Genomic DNA, 22,006 nt, shown 5'->3' with positions numbered 1-22,006 from the left:
ACCGCTCTCGGCTCCGAACCCAACGTGTAGGCCATCACTCTGTACACATTGCTCGACTGTCCAAAACCTGAGATTCTATTCACAGTTGCCCAACAACCGTACTCAGGCTGGCTGATTTACGAGCTGACGGTCGTTTATACATAGTCAGTTAATTATTAATTGATTAAAGTTATTGGATATCCAAAAACAATGAAAAGTGATAAATCTATGACACAAACTACACTGACAAAAAAAATCGCAACACCAAGAAGGAGCTATGCAACACAAACGGAAGTTTGCAGGAGTATTTCTACATCTGCAAGATGATGTCTATTCAAATTTTGCAAGTCGCATAAGAGTGACTCTAGTACCACCACTATGAGGATGCAGATCAGGTTTCCTTTAATACACACTGTAACGGTCGTGAGCGTTAGTTACCTTTGAGATTGGACGTGATGAGTTGATGTTAGTCAAGAATGTCTTTAATGGGACAGAGACGCCATTATCAGCACCTCATTAAGTTTGAACGAGGTCGTGTACATGAAGCCTTGACAGGAATGTAGCCACTGTACATGATTGCTGGCGGCGGTGGTCACGAGAATGTACGGTTGCAAGAAGAACGGGCTCCGGAAAGACACGGAGGACAACCAAGAGGGAAGACCATCGTGTTCGGCGTATGGCTCAGGCGCATCGTACTGCATCTACAGCAGCAATCTGGGCAGCAGTTGACACCACAGTGGCGCAATGAACTGTTACAAATCGGGTACCACAAGGACAGCTTAAAGCCAGACGCCCTGTAGCCTGCATTCCACTGACCCCAAATGACCACTGTCTGCAACTTCAGTAGCGTCAAGCGAGAGCTCCTTGGAGGGCAGGTTGGAGGTTTAATGTTTTTTTCTGATGAAAGCTGGTTTTGCCTCGGTGCAACTGATGGCCGTGTGTAGGTTAGAACAAGGCCAGTTGAGGTCCTGCAACCAACCTATCTCTGTTCACAACACACTGGACCTACACCTGGAGCTATGGTCTGGGATGAGATATTGTATGACAGCAGGAGCACTCTCGAGTTACCCCGCGCACCGTGACTGCAAAACTGTGCGTCAGTCTGGCGATTCGACCTATTGTGCTCTCATTCGTGGACAGCATTCCAGGTGGTGTTTTCCAAGAGGATAACGCTCGCACACACACCCCTACTGTAACTCAACATGCGCTACAAAGTGTCAACATATTGCCTTGTCCTGCTCGATCACCAGATCTGCCTCCAATCGAGCACGTACTGGGCGTCATCGGACGACAAATCCAGCGTCATCCACAAACGGCACGAACCGTCCCTGAATTGATCGACCAAGTGCAACAGGCACGGAACTCCATTCCACAAATTGACATCCAGCACCTAAACAACACAAGTTTGCATGCTTGCATTCAACATTCTGGCGGTTATACCAGTCAGTAATGTTCCAGCAATCCGCATTTGCGATAGCTTATCTCGCGCTTACATTAACCTGTGGTCTTGCATTGTTAATCACTTAGATATGTTACCTAGAGAAATGTATTCCCGAAATTTCATTACTCTACTTTTTTTTGTGTTGCGATATTTTCCTTCGGTGTATTTTACGAGGAGCATAAATTAAATGAACTTTGAATATCCCAATAAGCCTGTTGTCCAGAGACTTTGATTTCTGTGTCCATTACTCAGAGGGGCAATATAGTATTATTTGAGTAGCTCCTATCCCTACGAAGCATTTTATTGTTGAGATACTCATAAAATTCCGGGTGCAGTTCGGTGTATATCCTTTCCCTTTTGTAATTCAACCCTTACTTAGTTTTTTGGCCCCCGTCATTATATACTGCGCAACAAAATTCAATGACCACTTTTTTGAAGCCCCGTAAGTGTCTCCCATTGCAACGCATAAGCGTGAAATCTGGCTCCAACGGGCCTACAGCCTTCTGTAACTGCGCAGAAGCCTGGCGCCCTGCGACGACGCCCTCGGGCTCGGCGACGCTTGAAACAGCTACATGTCGATACATGAGAAAGAAACGCCACAGACAAGGCGTTCATATGAGGTGCAAGGTATGTTACTAGTATCATATTGACACAAATTTCATCAACATTCTGCCCAATGCTGCAGTGAACGTGTCACACGATGGACGCCTCTGCGATGGAAATTAGAACAGTGACCCCCAGCGTTGAAATCACGCGCTTTGCTTGTGGGTATCAGAGGAAAACGTTTCAGATGTACCACCTCTAGACCCTAAAAACCATCAGACAGTGGCATAAAGGGAGTCAATGAAACCACCCTCTCCCTTAGGGCGCTGATTCCCATATACACTCCTGGAAATGGAAAAAAGAACACATTGACACCGGTGTGTCAGACCCACCATACTTGCTCCGTACACTGCGAGAGGGCTGTACAAGCAATGATCACACGCACGGCACAGCGGACACACCAGGAACCGCGGTGTTGGCCGTCGAATGGCGCTAGCTGCGCAGCATTTGTGCACCGCCGCCGTCAGTGTCAGTCAGTTTGCCGTGGCATACGGAGCTCCATCGCAGTCTTTAACACTGGTAGCATGCCGCGACAGCGTGGACGTGAACCGTATGTGCAGTTGACGGACTTTGAGCGAGGGCATATAGTGGGCATGCGGGAGGCCGGGTGGACGTACCGCCGAATTGCTCAACACGTGCGGCGTGAGGTCTCCACAGTACATCGATGTTGTCGCCAGTGGTCGGCGGAAGGTGCACGTGCCCGTCCACCTGGGACCGGACCGCAGCGACGCACGGATGCACGCCAAGACCGTAGGATCCTACGCAGTGCCGTAGGGGACCGCACCGCCACTTCCCAGCAAATTAGGGACACAGTTGCTCCTGGGGTATCGGCGAGGACCATTCGCAACCGTCTCCATGAAGCTGGGCTACGGTCCCGCACACCGTTAGGCCGTCTTCCGCTCACGCCCCAACATCGTGCAGCCCGCCTCCAGTGGTGTCACGACAAGCGTGAATGGAGGGACGAATGGAGACGTGTCGTCTTCAGCGATGAGAGTCGCTTCTACCTTGGTGCCAATGATGGTCGTATGCGTGTTTGGCGCCGTGCAGGTGAGCGCCACAATCAGGACTGCATATGACCGAGGCACACAGGGCCAACACCCGGCATCATGGTGTGGGGAGCGATCTCCTACACTGGCCGTACACCACTGGTGATCGTCGAGGGGACACTGAATAGTGCACGGTACATCCAAACCGTCATCGAACCCATCGTTCTACCATTCCTAGACCGGCAAGGGAACTTGCTGTTCCAACAGGACAATGCACGTCCGCATGTATCCCGTGCCACCCAACGTGCTCTAGAAGGTGTAAGTCAACTACCCTGGCCAGCAAGATCTCCGGATCTGTCCCCCATTGAGCATGTTTGGGACTGGATGAAGCGTCGTCTCACGCGGTCTGCATGTTTAGCACGAACGCTGGTCCAACTGAGGCGCCAGGTGGAAATGGCATGGCAAGCCGTTCCACAGGACTACATCCAGCATCTCTACGATCGTCTCCATGGGAGAATAGCAGCCTGCATTGCTGCGAAAGGTGGATATACACTGTACTAGTGCCGACATTGTGCATGCTCTGTTGCCTGTGTCTATGTGCCTGTGGTTCTGTCAGTGTGATCATGTGATGTATCTGACCCCAGGAATGTGTCAATAAAGTTTCCCCTTCCTGGGACAATGAATTCACGGTGTTCTTATTTCAATTTCCATGAGTGTATTTCGGGATCGAAAATGACAATTCGCAGTGCGAGGAACAGCAGCATGACATTGTTGACAACATTCGACACTACTGATTCCCCCCCCCCTCCTCCCCCCCCCCACCCCCTAGACGATTCAACCCGATTCTAAAGACATTGTGGAGGTGCAGCCCATTAAATATTATATGACCTGTTTGGAGTGTAGTGCGACCGCAATTTTTGCTCTGGTATACGGTGTGGAACCACTAGGGACCGTTCAAAATCTTCCACGAAATTTAAACGTGATCCAAAGCAACAAAGGGTATTTATACTTCTTCAGCCCTCCTGTTACGTGCCCTCTTGTGACGTAATCGCGAGCAGGTGCGACGTGGACATGTGTGTGAAGAAAATGCCAAACGGTCCCTGTAAGAACCCCAAGTTCGGCAACACCCTTGATGCAACCCTCACACCTTTGTTGAGCATTTTAAAAATTTGCTTGTCAGGAACTTTAACATCGATTCAGCTGAGTGGTGCTTCGCGGCTGTTGTAGCGCCTGACGGCAGGCAATCCCATCTAAGGTGTGTCGAAGGGGTTGGCTGCCCTCATATGCTACAGCAGCCCCGACGCACCAGTCAGATGAATCGATGTCGAAGTTTCTGTCGGGTACATGTGTCGCATCATTTTAAATGAGTAAATGCTATGCTGTTCCTCTTCAGATTCATAATATGAATTAGAGCACAATATTCTACTTTATCGATTGGTTTCGCTATTTTGTTTTGGCCTTTCTAACGGTGTACTAAGGTGCTGTGGCGCTTGATTTTCAATCTGTACTAGGACCGTAGACATGTAAGTGCATACCAACAACAGATTTATAATGGAACGTTACTTTACCAAGGTGTTAATCAAAACCTTATGATTACGACTTGTACTGTTAGCTTTGCTTTCTGCAATATGACGCTTCTGTGTTGACTGTGGTTGCAAGTTCAGATGAAATAAATACTGAACACAGAAAACAAGCGAAGATACTCAAACAAGCTGAAGATATACTTACACAAAATAAGATTTCGTGATGATGTGCTCAACTAACAAACAGCCATTCACAGACACAACTACTTCAGAATTTCTCTAAGATAATTTTATCAAGCCCTGGAACATTTCGTCCCGAGTTCGAGTCTCGGTCCGGCACACAGTTTTAATAGCCAGGAAGTTTCATACCAGCGCACACTCCGCTGCAAAGTGAAAATCTCATTCTGGTCACTCCTAGATAATCTGCAGACTAGCGATGATGTGCTAGAGGGCGTAGCCTACGCAGACGTTCTCTTCCTGCTGGTTGGCGGTCGTAGCCACGCACATACTTGCTACACAAGGGACAATGAATCAGGAATCCTGCGGTAAGAATAGACCGCTCGCCAATTCTTCGGCGCCGTAAGGCCCGATACCTAGGCGTAGTCATCGATGAGAAGTGGAGCTATACATCACATATTGACACAGTGACACAGAGATCCCTGGAAACATTAAACAACTTGATGGGGATTGGACATAAGCGATTTCACTTGCCACCTGACCTAATAAAATTGTATCATAACAGCATTTTAACATCAATTGTAGGATACGGGTCAGGAGTCGGGGCTCACAGGCTCACGAGGGTCATGCCCGCCACGGCCGTTAGGAGAGTGCAGCGAAATATGCTCCTGCCTTCTGTAGGGGCATACAGGACGACACCGGGAGGGGCGCTACTAGTAATAATGGGGCTTTGTCCCCTGGATATCAAAATGAAGAAACAGGCTGCATGGTATTGGGTTCAAGAGGGAAAAAGGGATAAAATATTTGAACTGATGGGGACACACTTGGGCACTAAATCTGAAATTAAACATAGGGGGGAGGAGCTATTGCAGGAGCAATGGGATAATGACAAAACAGGTCGTCGAACACACGAACTGTTGCCTAATATCAAGGAGCGACTCCAGCTCAAACATCTCAAGCCGTCAAGAGGACTGCTCCACTTTCTTACCGGACATGGACCCTATCCGGCGTACCTATACCGGTTTGGGAAACGGGCTACACCAACGTGTGACTGTGGGGCTTCACAGGGCACCCCGGACCATGTGGTGTATGAGTGCCACCTCTTCGACGACGTCGCATCACAACTAAGACTTCAGTTACCAAATAATGACACGTACCACCTGCTCAGGCATGAGGACCATTTTCAAATCTTAAACAACCTTGCTGATGAGATATCAAGCAAAGTACTAAAACAATACCTAAGGAACAATCAATAATACAGGGTGGCGCAGGGAAACGGGAAATTTCGAAATAACGTCATTTCCATGAAAAAATTCATAAAACTAATAATTTATTAACGAAAGTGAATGTCCTCAGTATGCCATTATTCAGTATGTCTTTACAATCAAAATGTCCAAAAGTGTCTCTTTACTTTTTAAAGATGACATCGGAAAGATGTGCTCCCATTCGGCATTCACACTCTAACAGCCTGTTACGAAAACTCTGGAATGCGCGGTGTAGCAAATCTTGGGGAATGGCAGTGATTTCGTTTTCAATGTTCTCCTTCAGTTCATGGATTGTTGCAGGACTTGTACGGTACACCTTGCCTTTAAGATATCCCCACAGGAAGAAGTCGCACACACTAAGATCAGGGGATCTCGCAGGCCATGCAATGTCACCGTTACGTGAAATAATGCGTCTTCCAAACAGTTGACGAACTGCTGCCATCGATTGTCGAGCAGTGTGTGACGTGGCTCCGTCCTGCTGAAACCACATGTTTTCGACGTTAAGATTAAGCTCGTACAGCCTCGGTGTAAAGAATGTTTGAAGCATTTCAACATATCGAGCGGATGTTACTGTAACTGCACTACCATCCTCACGTTCAAAAAAATAAGCGCCGATAACACCATGACATGATACAGCACACCATATTGTGACCTTGGCGCTATGTAGTGGTCGCTGGTGAAACTCACAAGGATTGTCCTGTGCCCAATAACGAAAATTCTGTTTGTTCACGAATCCGTTCAGGTGGAAATGGGCTTCGTCTGATATCCATAAGTTACCAAGGAAATTCGCGTCCTCGTTGATTTTAGCTACTATCTGACTACTAAACTCCATATGTGATGCTGGGTCTCGTTCACGTAAGTGTTGCACAATCTGCAACTTATAGGGATGGAAGTCTAATTCGTGCAGTATTCTTTGTACCTTAGCGAAGATGCATGCTGTCGAACGGAGCGGCGAGGACTTCTCTCGATTGCAGCTCTAGCAGCTGCAATGTTCTCTGGGGTACGTACCGTTGGAATGCCACCTGGAGGTTTCTTTTTCAAGGCAGATCCTGTTTCTTCAAATTACGCACCCACATTGTAATCGCATGCGCAGATGGGAAACGTCCATGACGTCCAAGCTGGTAATGCTGTCGAAATGTCCTCTGCGCGGCAGTCGCACTATCACCATTTTTGTAAAACGCACTAACAGCTACTGCACCTTCCGCACCAGTCCAATTCTCCATTATTACTAAATGGCAATGCGTTCACATCAATTGTGGAAATTTTCGAACATCTGCCGGCGCTACCAACTGTAACGTTCAAAATTTCCCGTTCCCCTGCGCCACCCTGTAGATTAAACCAGACTTAAACGGGATCAGACTCTGTGCACCTGTCCCTTTCCGCCGGGGCGTGGATTTGGCCAGCCGCTTCACGGCTGGGATCCGCCACGTCTAGGACTAGGAGGAGGGTGCACATTCTGACCGAATTGGACACACACCGGATTCGACAATAGGATTAGAGTAGGATAAGTTAGGATAACACCACTAGTATAAAACTGCAGCGACTCTGGGCCAGTCCGGAACCAGGGGCATATGCTGGCACGCATGTAACGCTGCAGGCAGCGTAGATTAATAGTAGAACTAACACTGGGAGGACTTAGAATGCCCATAGGGGAAGTCAAACAATTAACATACCTAGTAACTAATTAACAAATGCTGCAGTATTGTAATCATTGGTATAAATTAGGACCCTCTAATGTATTAGGTGGTAAGTTTCTCATGAAGCATGTTGTTGTTGAAATAAAGAGTTAAAAAAAAAGGCACCATGATAGCTGTGGAATGTGTGAACATTACTGTGGCCCACCCGCATCCCTTAATGCTTGATGTTTTTTTCTGGCAGCAATGACATCATTCAGCAGTATAGCTATCTGTGTGACAGGTGAAGCTCGTGCTGCAGTTATTTTAGGAGTGCGATAGTTAAATTAATTTGCTACCGAATTCGCCTAATCTGCACCCTATGGAACACGTTTGGTGCGCTGTCGGGATCCAGCTCCGCACCAACAAACTAACGGCCAGTAATTCGATTGAATTGAGTGACCTGTGCGTTTCTGCTGGCACATACCTCCGGAAAAGTACTTTCCGAGTCTATTGCACGCAGAATTTTGTCAGTTATACAATCGCGCAGTTAAAATTTTGCCAGTGTTGAGATTGTTTTGAATGTTTTTTATGAAAATTACGTAGTACAGTTAGCTGGAGAATCGATTCGAGAGGGCATCTTGTATCTCCTAATAACTAACAGATCTGAACCTTTCGAAACACGTAACACAGATCATCTGATGATATTAAATTATTTAAGTAGAACGGTAACATGCTTACATTATTGATACCAGTAGGTTTTCTTCAGGATCTATATATGAGCGCAATTTTGACGACGTTCCAGTTACTGTTCCCCTAATTTTCAAAGTAATTTGTCGAAGCAAGATGCTGACGTTCTGGTGTGATTAAAAAAAAATTATCCTCATATTTTGTTAACTCCTTGTACAAGGTCATGAAAGACCCATTGATATTTCTCTTATCTGGGAAAGGGCTCTAATAACCCTACCACAACAAAGGTCAAAATTTAATAATGATTGTGGTGTTGCTCACGCTGCTAAGTACTGCATTTTCGGGCAACAGCAAAGTTATTATGTGACAGATGTCATTAGAGCACAGTTAATAAATTCATTTCATGTAATAATGAATAAATTAGGCACTCATCTTTTCCTGTTTCCCACGCTGGTCTCGTTGTAGAATCATGGCTCAATCGTCGAAAATCTAGGTGGTGATGATTCCAAGCTCGGATGCAAAGAGGCCTAGGTTTCATTCTGCGATATTCAAAAGTTTTGTAGATGCGCTTCACAAACCATTCTTGAAGATTACACTTTTGCAGTACAATGGTGATGTATAAAAGTAATCAGCACTCCGAGTTTAAGTTACACTTCTTTTTATTACTTTTACTGCAATATCACGTAACACACAAAACATCACATCACAATGCAAAACATACTTGAAAACATCTTCCTCACTGTTAAAGTTCACATTTTATAAACTGGCTACAATATGCGTCTTTCCCACATGACGATCAAGACTTGACTTTCTCAAGGTCCGACTCTCTAACTTTAATAATCGCTTACGCACCCAAAAATCAAGAGTTACAAGTACGTCAAACATCATAGTGACAAAAGAAAGAATACACATAAGAATAATATCATTGCAACATAAACATATCGATGTATCAAAGTACCTCTACATTAATGAAATCAAATCTGAATGTTGTCTCAGAAATACACTCCTGGAAATTGAAATAAGAACACCGTGAATTCATTGTCCCAGGAAGGGGAAACTTTATTGACACATTCCTGGGGTCAGATACATCACATGATCACACTGACAGAACCACAGGCACATTGACACAGGCAACAGAGCATGCACAATGTCGGCACTAGTACAGTGTATATCCACCTTTCGCAGCAATGCAGGCTGCTATTCTCCCATGGAGACGATCGTAGAGATGCTGGATGTAGTCCTGTGGAACGGCTTGCCATGCCATTTCCACCTGGCGCCTCAGTTGGACCAGCGTTCGTGCTGGACGTGCAGACCGCGTGAGACGACGCTTCATCCAGTCCCAAACATGCTCAATGGGGGACAGATCCGGAGATCTTGCTGGCCAGGGTAGTTGACTTACACCTTCTAGAGCACGATGGGTGGCATGGGATACATGCGGACGTGCATTGTCCTGTTGGAACAGCAAGTTCCCTTGCCGGTCTAGGAATGGTAGAACGATGGGTTCGATGACGGTTTGGATGTACCGTGCACTATTCAGTGTCCCCTCGACGATCACCAGTGGTGTACGGCCAGTGTAGGAGATCGCTCCCCACACCATGATGCCGGGTGTTGGCCCTGTGTGCCTCGGTCGTATGCAGTCCTGATTGTGGCGCTCACCTGCACGGCGCCAAACACGCATACGACCATCATTGGCACCAAGGCAGAAGCGACTCTCATCGCTGAAGACGACACGTCTCCATTCGTCCCTCCATTCACGCCTGTCGCGACACCACTGGAGGCGGGCTCCACGATGTTGGGGCGTGAGCGGAAGACGGCCTAACGGTGTGCGGGACCGTAGCCCAGCTTCATGGAGACGGTTGCGAATGGTCCTCGCCGATACCCCAAGAGCAACAGTGTCCCTAATTTGCTGGGAAGTGGCGGTGCGGTCCCCTACGGCACTGCGTAGGATCCTACGGTCTTGGCGTGCATCCGTGCGTCGCTGCGGTCCGGTCCAAGGTCGACGGGTACGTGCACCTTCCGCCGACCACTGGCGACAACATCGATGTACTGTGGAGACCTCACGCCCCACGTGTTGAGCAATTCGGCGGTACGTCCACCCGGCCTCCCGCATGCCCACTATACGCCCTCGCTCAAAGTCCGTCAACTGCACATACGGTTCACGTCCACGCTGTCGCGGCATGCTACCAGTGTTAAAGACTGCGATGGAGCTCCGTATGCCACGGCAAACTGGCTGACACTGACGGCGGCGGTGCACAAATGCTGCGCAGCTAGCGCCATTCGACGGCCAACACCGCGGTTCCTGGTGTGTCCGCTGTGCCGTGCGTGTGATCATTGCTTGTACAGCCCTCTCGCAGTGTCCGGAGCAAGTATGGTGGGTCTGACACACCGGTGTCAATGTGTTCTTTTTTCCATTTCCAGGAGTGTATGTCAACTACTTTACAGAAACTCAGTAGAATATTGCTGTTATCGAAAGGTTGAGATGAGGTGCCGTAATGGTTACGTAATTCAAGTACCATTATAGGGTGAACCTAGTATATGTGTTTTCTGCTTCTGCGAAGCCTTTCCTTCTTCAACTGGCGTACCACAGCACCTTCTGCAGGTACTTCCATTTTGGTTTATTATTTCCAAAACTGGAATAAACACCTTCCGTCCAGCCACATATTCTTAGCGAAACGACTGAGAGAGCGAGTACTGCCACGGGACCCGCAGAACAAATCACTGACCTAGTCCACACACCGCGGGTTTCGGCGGGCCAGTGCGTTGTAACCCGCGGAAATCGCAGAACCGCACGACGCGCGCTGTAGCGGCCGGCGGGCAAGTGCGTTGTTGCCCATAAGCTCAAGGGCGATGCTGCTGTCCGTAGGAAAGTTGCAACGTCAGAAGACTACAATGACGAAGTGTAGAGGAGCTACGATTCGCGCAGGTACAAGTGGTTGACACTGAAAGTAAATAAATGTAACATACTGCTCATAAATAGCCAGAGAGATCCATCACTGTTCGATTAGGGCATACACTATTGGCGATAAATCATTTCTACTTCTTCTTCTTCTCCTCCTCATTTTTCCTGGCCTTGTTCCGTATCTGCTCGGGGTCGGCATCTTAGTCTGGATCTGGCAATCGCTGTTGGTAGAGGGAGGCCGAATGCCTTAACAGAATCCGCACTCGATGGAACCTTCCAAGGTAGTTGGTGACATAAAGATTATGGTGTAGTGTGGAATTGGGGTACCCATGTAAATGGACCCATTTTCATTGACCAGAACCTAAATGCTCAACGCTACCTGGAAATGCTCCAAGAAGTGGTGTTTCCCGTAGTTCTGGATGAAGTTGGCAGCTTTCCCTCTTGCTTTCAACAGGATGGATCTCCACCACACTACGGTGCAAATTTTCGTCTGTGGATATATGGTCAATTTGCTGGTCATTGGGTTGGCCGACATGGCTCTGTGGAATGACCACCCAGATCCCACACCAGTTGACTGTTATCTGTGAGGTCATTTAAAGCAACTCATATATGCAGAGAAAATAAGAAACAGACACCATCTAGAGCAACGCACTAAAGAAGCCTGTGCCAGCATTTCTGTGGAAATCTTTCTGCGAGTGCATGACGACTGGATTCAGCGCCTTCAAATGTGCATTTACTGAGGCAGATAGCATGTTGAACACAGTAAATGACTGTCATTTATGGAGAAAAGTCCAACCTGTAATTCCAATCAAGATGTGTTGCAACTTTTGAACCTTAACTACTACTTCGAATCTGTTTACAGTAATGAACTTGTCAGAGAAAGCTGATGTTATTTGATATTTGACACGACCCCCTTTCCATTAAAAAAAATTGACTTAGATTCAAGATGGTCGATTTCAAGATGGCGCTCATGTTCCGTACATACCATAAAAGATGGACTACGTCACCCATGCGTTACTGGAGTGTTCGGGTTTCTCCATTCATACAGGGCTTTTGACATAACGGGGTGTAGTGCGACTTTTGACTCAGCCTGTATTGTGAGGGACGAAGCATACCATATGTCGTTCACAATAAATAGGCTATAACAACTAATTTATTTTTTCATTACGGAGAATCATAAATATTCTAATGGCATTAAAACTCTAATGTCGTGTAACCCTTTATAGTGAGTTAATGTGAACACCCTTTTATAGAAAAATACATAATTCTAACACCCTATACCTGGTGGCGTAGCTATAGCTTCAAAATGTATTGTTAATAGTAGATAAAATATAAGAGTTCCTGAAAGCGGATTTTCAACATAAAGTTCTATAAGAATAGTGAATAATCGAGCTTGAAGACCTGATTTATACCTTTATATTACATTCTCTATGCCAACAATGTACTGCTCAAGCGTCTGAGAAAAGCCTGTACAGTTTGCCGTAATCTACAGTGTTGCAAACTTGTGTGCATATTGCGGAATTCAAAGAATTCTGATAGCAGCCAAGTTTATAGTCGTGTAAGCAATGAGCAGGTGGCTAACTGGCGATAAGGTTTCGCTAAATGTAGTAGGCCCGACATTAGCTCTTCCCAAACAAGCTACTGATATTCCTTCTAGTAATTTTTTTCTTCTGTATTGTTTCAGAAATACCTGAAGCAGCTGAAGAGTCCGGAAAACGCTGGTCTGGTCGATTCCGCGCTGGTTGACGAAATATTCTACCAGGTGAGCCTCTATGGTACGCCAAGGATAGCTGCTAAACGTGGCCGTTGTGTCTCGGCAGCTGCGGCATTGAGTTTCATCGTGGGCAGTGGCCACAGTTTTGGTTCATCAAGCTTCAAATCACTAATCAGGAATCGGAAAGGAACCTTCCAGTAAAATTGTAGAAAACTGAAATGTTCTGTTTGAATATGATAGTGCAGATGTGTACACAGTTTACAGCTTAAATATCTCCGTTTCTGTCCTCTGGGAATAAGAACCAATTACGAAAACGGATACTTCAAACGCACGTTACTAGAAGGAAATGGCGCAGCATACTTTAGATGTAGTTCAGATTCTAGGGCGTCCATACCCGTGGACAAGATGGTAGGGCGATCCATCCCTAGCTCTTTGGGACAGAAAAAAGGTAAGTATATTGTAGTCAGGTGTTTGTCTTTCAAGACGATGATTTAAATGTCGGTATTACATAGGTTTTTAACAAGATCAGAAGAAACATTTTTATGGCTACTTACAAGTCGCCATTTGTCTAGTAAAATATTAAAAGTACTCCATATCCCCATGTCTAGGGCCTCCCCCACCCTACGAACTATCGTATGGGCGTCCTTGTTCATATACTTCATATCTGTACGAACTTGGGAAAACTCTGCTGCTTCTGGGACAGCTGTCGAGACACAACGGCCACGCTATGTGATCAAAAGTATTCGGACCCACCCCCCCCCCCCCCCCAAAAAAAAATATGTTTTTCATATTGGGTGCATTGTGGTGCCACCTACTGCCAGGAGTCATTAGACATCTTGAGAGAGCAGAATGGGACGCTCTGCGGACTTCGAACGTGGTCAGGTGATTGGGTGTCACTTCTGTCATATGTCTGTACGCGAGATTTCCACACTCCTAAACATCCCGCCGGCCGCTGTGACCGTGCGGTTCTAGGCGCTTCAGTCCGGAACAGCGCTGCTGCTACAGTCGCAGGTTCGAATCCTGCCTCGGGCATGGATGTGTGTGATGTCCTTAGGTTATTTAGGTTTAAGTAGTTCTAAGTCTAGGGGACTGATGACCTCAGATGTTCAGTCCCATAATGCTTAGAGCCGAAACATCCCTAGGTCCACCATTTCCGATGTGATACTGAAATGGAAACGTGGAGGGACACGTACAGCACAAAAGTGTACAGGTCGACCTCGTCTGCTGACTGACAGAGACCACCGACAGCTGAAGAGGGTCGTAATGTGTAATAAGCAGACATCTATCCAGACCATCGCACAGGAATTCCAAACTGCATCAGGATCCACTGCAAGCACTATGACAGTTAGACAGGAGGAGAGAAAACTTGGATTTCATGATCGAGCCGCTGCTCATAAGGCACACATCGCGCCGGTAAATACTAAACGACGCCTCGCTTGGTGTAAGGAGCGTAAACATTGGAGGATTGAACAGTGGAAAAACGTTGTGTGGAGTGACGAATCACGGTACACAATGTGGCGATCCGATGGCAGGGTATGGGTATGGCAAATGCCTGGTAAACGTCATCTGCCAGAGTGTGTAGAGACAACAGTAAAATTCGGAGGCGGTGGTGTTATGGTGTGGTCGTGTTTTTCATGGAGCGGGCTTACACACCTTGTTGTTTTCCGTGGCACTATCACAGCACAGGCCTAGATTGATGTTAAGCACCTTCTTGCTTTCCACTGTTGAAGAGCAATTCGGGGGTGGCGATTGCATCTTTCAACACGATCAAGCACCTGTTCATGAGTGACGGTCTGTGGCGGAGTGGTTACACGTCAGTAACGTCCCTGTAATGGATTGGCGTGCGCAGAGTCCTGACCTGAATCCTACAGAACACCTTTGGAATGTTTTGGAACGCCGACTACGTGCCATGCCTCACCGACCGACATCGATACCTCTCCTCAGTGCAGCACTCCGTGAAGAATGGTCTATCATTCCCCAAGAAACTTTCAAGCAACTGATTGAACGTATGCCTGCGAGAGTGGAAGCTGTCATCAAGGCTAAGGGTGGACCAACACCTTACTGAATTCCAGCATTACCGATGGAGGGCGCCACGAACTTGTAAGTCATTTTCAGCCATGTGTCCGAATACTTTTGATCACATAGTGTACCCTTGTCGCGTATATACATATATGAGAGCAGAGAGGAATGAGGAATCATTCTAACAAATGGGGAATTCCACTGACAAAGCGACAGTGACGAAGAGGCAGACTGTTATTACCCAGTGCCTGGTTACGAGCATCTCAGAAACAACGAAACTGGACGGCTGTTCACGTGCCACTGAGCATCTGTGGAAAGCGGTTCTAGGACGGTAAAACCATTAGTAGGCGGCAGGGTCTTAGATAAGGTTTGGACTTCCAAGGACGTAGAGGTTAGAGGCTTGACCCCTCCGAAAAGCTGGACAGATGGCGATCTGTGGTAAATTTGACGACAGAGTACAGTGCTGGTGGAGGCACAAGTGTTTCAGAGCACATCATTCAGTGCCCGTTGTTGAACATGAGACTCTGCAGCAGACATCCCCTATGTGTTACCAAATTGGCCGAACGACATCGTTAATTACGTTTGCAGTGGGCATGGGATCACTGAGATTGGACTGCTGATCAATAGAAACGTGTCGTCTGGTCAGATGAAAAATGTTTCTCATTACACTAGATCAGTGGCCGTATCCAGGTACACCATTATCCAGGTGAACAGCTGCTCAGAACATGCATCGAACCACGGACACAGGCCAGTAGCGGAAATATTATGCAGTGGGGGGTATTTATCTGGGCTCCATGGCACGTGTGGTAGTACTGTGTGAACATTTTTTCAAACCACCTGCATCTGTTCACGCTTGATGTCTTCCATGAGGACAATTTCATCTGCCAGCAGCATAACTCTCCAAGTTACTTGGCCAGAATCGTGCTACAGTCATTTTAGGAGCATGATAGTGAACTCAAGTTGAGGTCTTGGACCCAAGTCCACCTGATCTAATCTCAGTGGAACATATCTGGGACACCATCAGGGATCGTGAAATCCTCTCACACAGCACTTCCTATCCCAGTCCTGTCACAGGCTTATCTTACCCCATCAAAGGCTGTGCTACCTGTGAAAGCTGACATGTCGTATACTAGTTCTGCTACAACTATTGCACAGCTTTTTATATTGTTAACCAGCTGTCCACCAGGATGAGTGGACACTGCCAAAGTAGACCACCCTGAACATAACATGCTTGATTTCAATGCCTGCTTCTCAACTTAGGCCATCTCAGTCCTCCCCTTCACCACCATCTTGTCACTTCTTCTTCCGTGTGTTTTTGCTTTTAGGAAGCTTTAATTGTCGAGTGCTAGTAATAGTGTTACATAGATTTCGTGTTTGTTTTGAATACAGTCAGAGAGAGTCCCTTCAGTCAACTATAGTGCCAGTAGTGCTAGTGTTTGTTTTCAATACAGTCCAGAGACAGGTAGTGCTATTTTCATTGTTTTCTACAAGAAGTGGCTAGCAATCGCAGTTTAGTCAACAATCAGCCGCCTTTAGTGAATTAGCAGTCTAGTTAAAAGTTGATTAACTCTCTACAGTAAATTGATTCCTTAGGATGGATAGGATGTGTGACTGCTGTGTACGGTCGCAGGAGGAGCTGGCCACTGTTCGCGAACAGCTGAGCGTGTTTATGGCCGCGGTCAGCCGTCTTCAGGCTGCTGCCTCGGAGTGTAGCGGCAGTGGGGAGTCTGGTGTGTCGCATGGTACACCCCAGGTGTTTCATGCTTCACCCACTGTCCCTGCTGTCGAGACATCTTCGCGGGTACCGGGCGCCGTTGGGCCTCCCTCTCCCCAAGGGGAGTGGCGGGTTCAGCGGCGTTCGCGGCGCACGAGGCGGAGGGTAAATGTGGAGGCTGGCTGTGTGGCATCGCCCGCTCTGCCTGTGAGTGGACATGTGGCTGCTCCTTCAGCAAGGTCCGAGCAGGCACACGGGGGGAGGGGTTTATAAGTTATTGGGAGCTCCAACGTTAGGCGGGTGATGGAGCCCCTTAGGGAAATAGCGGAAAGGTCGGGGAAGAAGGCCAGTGTTCACTCTGTCTGCTTGCCGAGGGGTCTCATCCGAGATGTGGAGGAGGCCCTGCCGGTGGCGATAGAGAGCACTGGGTGCACCCGATTGCAAATTGTTGCTCATGTTGGCACCAATGACTCCTGCCGTCTGGGTTCAGAGGTCATCCTCAGTTCGTACAGGCGGTTGGCGGAATTGGTGAAGGCGGAAAGCCTCGCTCGCGGGGTGGAATCAGAGCTAATTATTTGTAGTATCGTTCCCAGAACCGATCGCGGTCCTCTGGTTTGGAGCCAAGTGGAAGGCTTAAACCAGAGGCTCAGACGATTCTGCGGAGATCTGGGGTGCAAATTTCTCGACCTCCGCTATCGGGTGGAGAAATGTAGGGTCCCCCTGAATAGGTCAGGCGTGCACTACACGCCGGAAGCGGCTACAAGGGTAGCGAAGTACGTGTGGAGTGCACATGGGGTTTTTTTAGGTTAGAGGATTCCCTCCCTAGGCCCGACAAGACGTCTCCTGAGACGCGGCAAGGTAGGAGTAGGCAAAATGCAACAGGGAATAACAATATTAATGTTCTAATAGTAAACTGCTGGAGCGTCTATAGAAATGTCCCAGAACTGATCTCATTAATAAACGGTCACAACGCCCATATAGTACTAGGGACAGAAAGTTGGCTGAAACCAGACGTAAACAGTAATGAAATCCTAAACTCAGATTGGAATGTATACCGCAGAGACAGGCTGTACAGTGAAGGGGGAGGCGTGTTTATAGCGATAAGAAGTGCAATAGTATCGAAGGAAATTGACGGAGATCCGAAATGTGAAATGATTTGGGTGAAGGTCACGGTTAAAGCAGGCTCAGGCATGGTAATTGGATGTCTCTATAGGCCCCCTGGCTCAGCAGCTGTTGTGGCTGAGCACCTGAAGGATAATTTGGAAAATATTTCGAGTAGATTTCCCCACCATGTTATAGTTCCGGGTGGAGATTTTAATTTGCCGGATATAGACTGGGAGACTCAAACGTTCGTAACGGGTGGCAGGGACAAAGAATCCAGTGAAATTTTTTAAAGTACTTTATCTGAAAACTACCTTGAGCAGTTAAACAGAGAACCGACTCGTGGCGATAACATATTAGACCTTCTGGTGACAAACAGACCCGAACTATTTGAAACAGTTAACGCAGAACAGGGAATCAGCAATCATAAAGCGGTTACGGCATCGATGATTTCAGCCGTAAATAGAAATATTAAAAAAGGTAGGAAGATTTTTCTGTTTAGCAAAAGTGACAAAAAGCAGATTACAGAGTACCTGACGGCTCAACACAAAAGTTTTGTCTCAAGTACAGATAGTGTTGAGGATCAGTGGACAAAGTTCAAAACCATCGTACAATACGCGTTAGATGAGTATGTGCCAAGCAAGATCGTAAGAGATGGAAAAGAGTCACCGTGGTACAACAACCGAGTTAGAAAACTGCTGCGGAAGCAAAGGGAAATTCACAGCAAACATAAACATAGCCAAAGCCTTGCAGACAAACAAAAATTACGCGAAGTGAAATGTAGTGTGAGGAAGGCTATGCGAGAGGCGTTCAATGAATTCGAAAGTAAAGTTCTATGTACTGACTTGGCAGAAAATCCAAATAAATTTTGGTCTTATGTCAAAGCGGTAGGTGGATCAAAACAAAATGTCCAGACACTCTGTGACCAAAATGGTACTGAAACAGAGGATGACAGACTAAAGGCCGAAATACTAAATGTCTTTTTCCAAAGCTGTTTCACAGAGGAAGACTGCACTGCAGTTCCTTCTCTAGTTTGTCGTACAGATGACAAAATGGTAGATATCGAAACAGACGACAGAGGGATAGAGAAACAATTAAAATCGCTCAAAAGAGGAAAGGCCGCTGGACCTGATGGGATACCAGTTCGATTTTACACAGAGTACGCGAAGGAACTTGCCCCCCTTCTTGCAGCGGTGTACCGTAAGTCTCTAGAAGAGCGTAGCGTTCCAAAGGATTGGAAAAGGGCACAGGTCATCCCCGTTTTCAAGAAGGGACGTCGAACAGATGTGCAGAACTGTAGACCTCTATCTCTAACGTCGATCAGTTGTAGAATTTTGGAACACGTACTATGTTCGAATATAATTACTTTTCTGGACACTAGAAATCTACTCTGTAGGAATCAGCATGGGTTTCTAAAAAGACGGTCGTGTGAAACCCAGCTCGCGCTATTCGTCCACCAGACTCAGAGGGCCATAGATACGGGTTCACAGGTAGATGCCGTGTTTCTTGACTTCCGCAAGGCGTTCGATACAGTTCCCCACAGTCGTTTAATGAACAAAGTAAGAGCATATGGACTATCAGACCAATTGTGTGATTGGATTGAAGAGTTCCTAGATAACAGAACGCAGCATGTCATTCTCAATGGAGAGAAGTCTTCCAAAGTAAGAGTGATTTCAGGTGTGCCGCAGGGGAGTGTCATAGGATGGTTGCTATTCACAGTATACGTAAATGACCTTGTGGATAAAATCGGAAGTTCATTGAGGCTTTTTGCAGATGATGCTGTGGTGTATCGAGAGGTTGTAACAATGTAAAATTGTACTGAAATGCAGGAGGATCTGCAGCGAATTGACTCATGGTGCAGTGAATGGCAATTGAATCTCAATGTCGACAAGTGTAATGTGCTGCGAATGCATAGAAAGATAAATCCCTTATCATTTAGCTACAAAATAACAGGTCAGCAACTGGAAGCAGTTAATTCCGTAAATTATCTGGGAGTATGCATTAGGAATGATTTAAAATGGAATGATCATATAAAGTTGATCGTCGGTAAAGCAGATGCCAGACTGAGATTCATTGGAAGAATCCTAAGGAAATGCAATCCGAAAACAAAGGAAGTAGGTTACAGTATGCTTGTTCACCAACTGCTTGAATACTGCTCAGCAGTGTGGGATCCGTACCAGATAGGGTTGATAGAAGAGATAGAGAAGATCCAACAGAGAGCAGCGCGCTACGTTACAGGATCATTTAGTAATCGCGAAAGCGTTACGGAGATGATAGATAAACTCCAGTGGAAAACTCTGCAGGAGAGATGCTCAGTAGCTCGGTACGGGCTTTTGTTAAAGTTTCGAGAACATACCTTCACCCAAGAGTCAAGCAGTATATTGCTCCCTCCTACGTATATCTCGCGAAGAGACCATGAGGATAAAATCAGAGAGATCAGAGCCCACACAGAGGCATACCGACAATCCTTCTTTCCACAAACAGTACGAGACTGGAATAGAAGGGAGAACCGATAGAGGTACTCAGGGTACCCTCCGCCACACACCGTCAGGTGGCTTGTGGAATATGGATGTAGATGTAGATCTTTTCTGGAACTGTGCAGATGGGAGTTACCCTTGCAACACATTTTCACACTGTAAATTATCCTAGTCTCAACCTATGGTAACCTACTGTCCCCGCACCCTTCACCCACAAGGTTCTGCCGCCTCTGTCATATCACCTCCTCCTTTTTCACATCCCCTGACCCTCATTGTATGGCACCCTCTGCCACTGCACCCACCTATCCTATCCCCTCCCCTTCTCTGCTCCTTTCCTTTTCCTCTCCCCGTTTGTTTTCCCCACACCCCACGTCCTGATGCTGGGCCTGGCAGTCTCGTCAGGCCATCATCTAGTCCCCACACACCCTGCCTGACATTGCTTTTTTCTCCACCCACCCACCCCTTGCCCTACCCTGCTATCCCTTTCCTTTCACTGCCCCAATCCAAATTGCTGTTCACTATCTCTCAACATACTTTCTGTTCAGATCAATAGAGATGTTACCTTGTTCAGTGAGCTTTTGTTGTGTCTCTTGTTTTACTAAATTAGATGTAGAAAAAAATGGCTCTGAACACTATGGGACTTAACTGCTGAGGTCATCAGTCCCCTAGAACTTAGAACAACTAACTAACCTAAGGACATCAAACACATCCACGCTCAAGGCAGGATTCGAACCTGCGACCGCAACAGTCATGCGGTTCCAGACTGTAGCGCCTAGAACCGCTCGGCCACCCCAGCCAGCGTTAGATGTAGATTTTACTTTCTTATAACTCTAACAATGTGGCATAATTTTTGGAGCATGCAACTTATGCAGGATCTTTACTTGTTACTATTAACATATAAATGTTTCCCCTCTGTTTATAAGACCCTATAATCCCATTAGTGATCCATGAATTTTTACATTACCTTTTTGTGTCCTTTCTCTTTAGTATGTTGAGATAGCTATTTTCTGATTATGATAGAAACTTACTGTGAAATATGTTAAATTTGACATTTTACAGTTTTTCCCTGTATATGTCATGCCAGTTCTGAAAATTTCTGGAAATCAGTGTTAAGATTACAGCACAAAACCCTGAATGAGGTTCCTCCCAATTACAGTGAGTGTTTTAGCCTCTCCCCACCCAGTTCTCTTGCTTGTAATGCTCCAGCCGTTGAGACAGTTTCTTACTTGGTTGTTCCCTTCTTTCAGGTTCCATCTATTCTCTCTCACCATGAGGTATTTCTGGCTGAGCTTCAGAAGAAGCTAGATGATTGGGACCAGCAGCAAACAATTGGAGATGTTTTTGTAGAGGCAGTAAGTAATAGTTCTTAATTTCCTCTCTTATTGATCTGCATCAGAAAATACTTTAATTACAGATTAACCAATAACAACAAAATTTGTGTAAGGTAATGACTGTAGAATATCCAAGCGTCTAATGATTTGTACTTTGAAATGAGTTATCAGGATGTTGTAACATCTACCATTAAAAAATTTGTGAAATAATAAACTTTAAAAGAAACCACAGGTGATTCTATTGGAAAATCTGCTGATGTACATCCCTGAGAGATAAAAGTACTAATGGGAAATGTGCAAATGAAAGAATTTTGGAAATATACTCATTTGTGGGAGGTTTAACTCTGCCTGGCTATTCTGTAAATTTGTTAATAAACCCAACATCATTTCAAATTACTCTTTATTTATTGTTTCAAATTTCACCGGACAAATAAATACATTACTTTACCCATTTTGGGCACCAACTGCACAGAC

At 46.4% G+C, this 22,006-nt stretch overlaps 1 protein-coding gene across 3 annotated transcripts in view; it reads left to right on the top strand.

Moving 5' to 3' along the window:
* Positions 1-22,006, top strand: part of LOC126470192 (rho guanine nucleotide exchange factor 17) — a 649,655-nt gene that overhangs the window by 340,652 nt on the left and 286,997 nt on the right. For 2 of the 3 annotated variants that reach the window (XM_050097852.1, XM_050097850.1), the window contains exon 1: positions 21,452-21,553. The gene's annotated coding sequence lies outside the window, so the exon portion shown is untranslated. Of the gene's footprint in view, positions 1-12,860; positions 12,939-21,448; positions 21,554-22,006 lie in introns of those variants that run through there. The other variant, XM_050097851.1, reaches the window with a different exon arrangement.

The sequence above is a fragment of the Schistocerca serialis genome, chromosome 3 (assembly GCF_023864345.2).
Source record: "Schistocerca serialis cubense isolate TAMUIC-IGC-003099 chromosome 3, iqSchSeri2.2, whole genome shotgun sequence".
In the NCBI taxonomy this organism is placed as follows: domain Eukaryota; kingdom Metazoa; phylum Arthropoda; class Insecta; order Orthoptera; family Acrididae; genus Schistocerca; species Schistocerca serialis.
The sequence above is the reverse complement of the archived record's forward strand: the minus strand, read 5'-3'. Positions and strand labels throughout refer to the sequence as shown.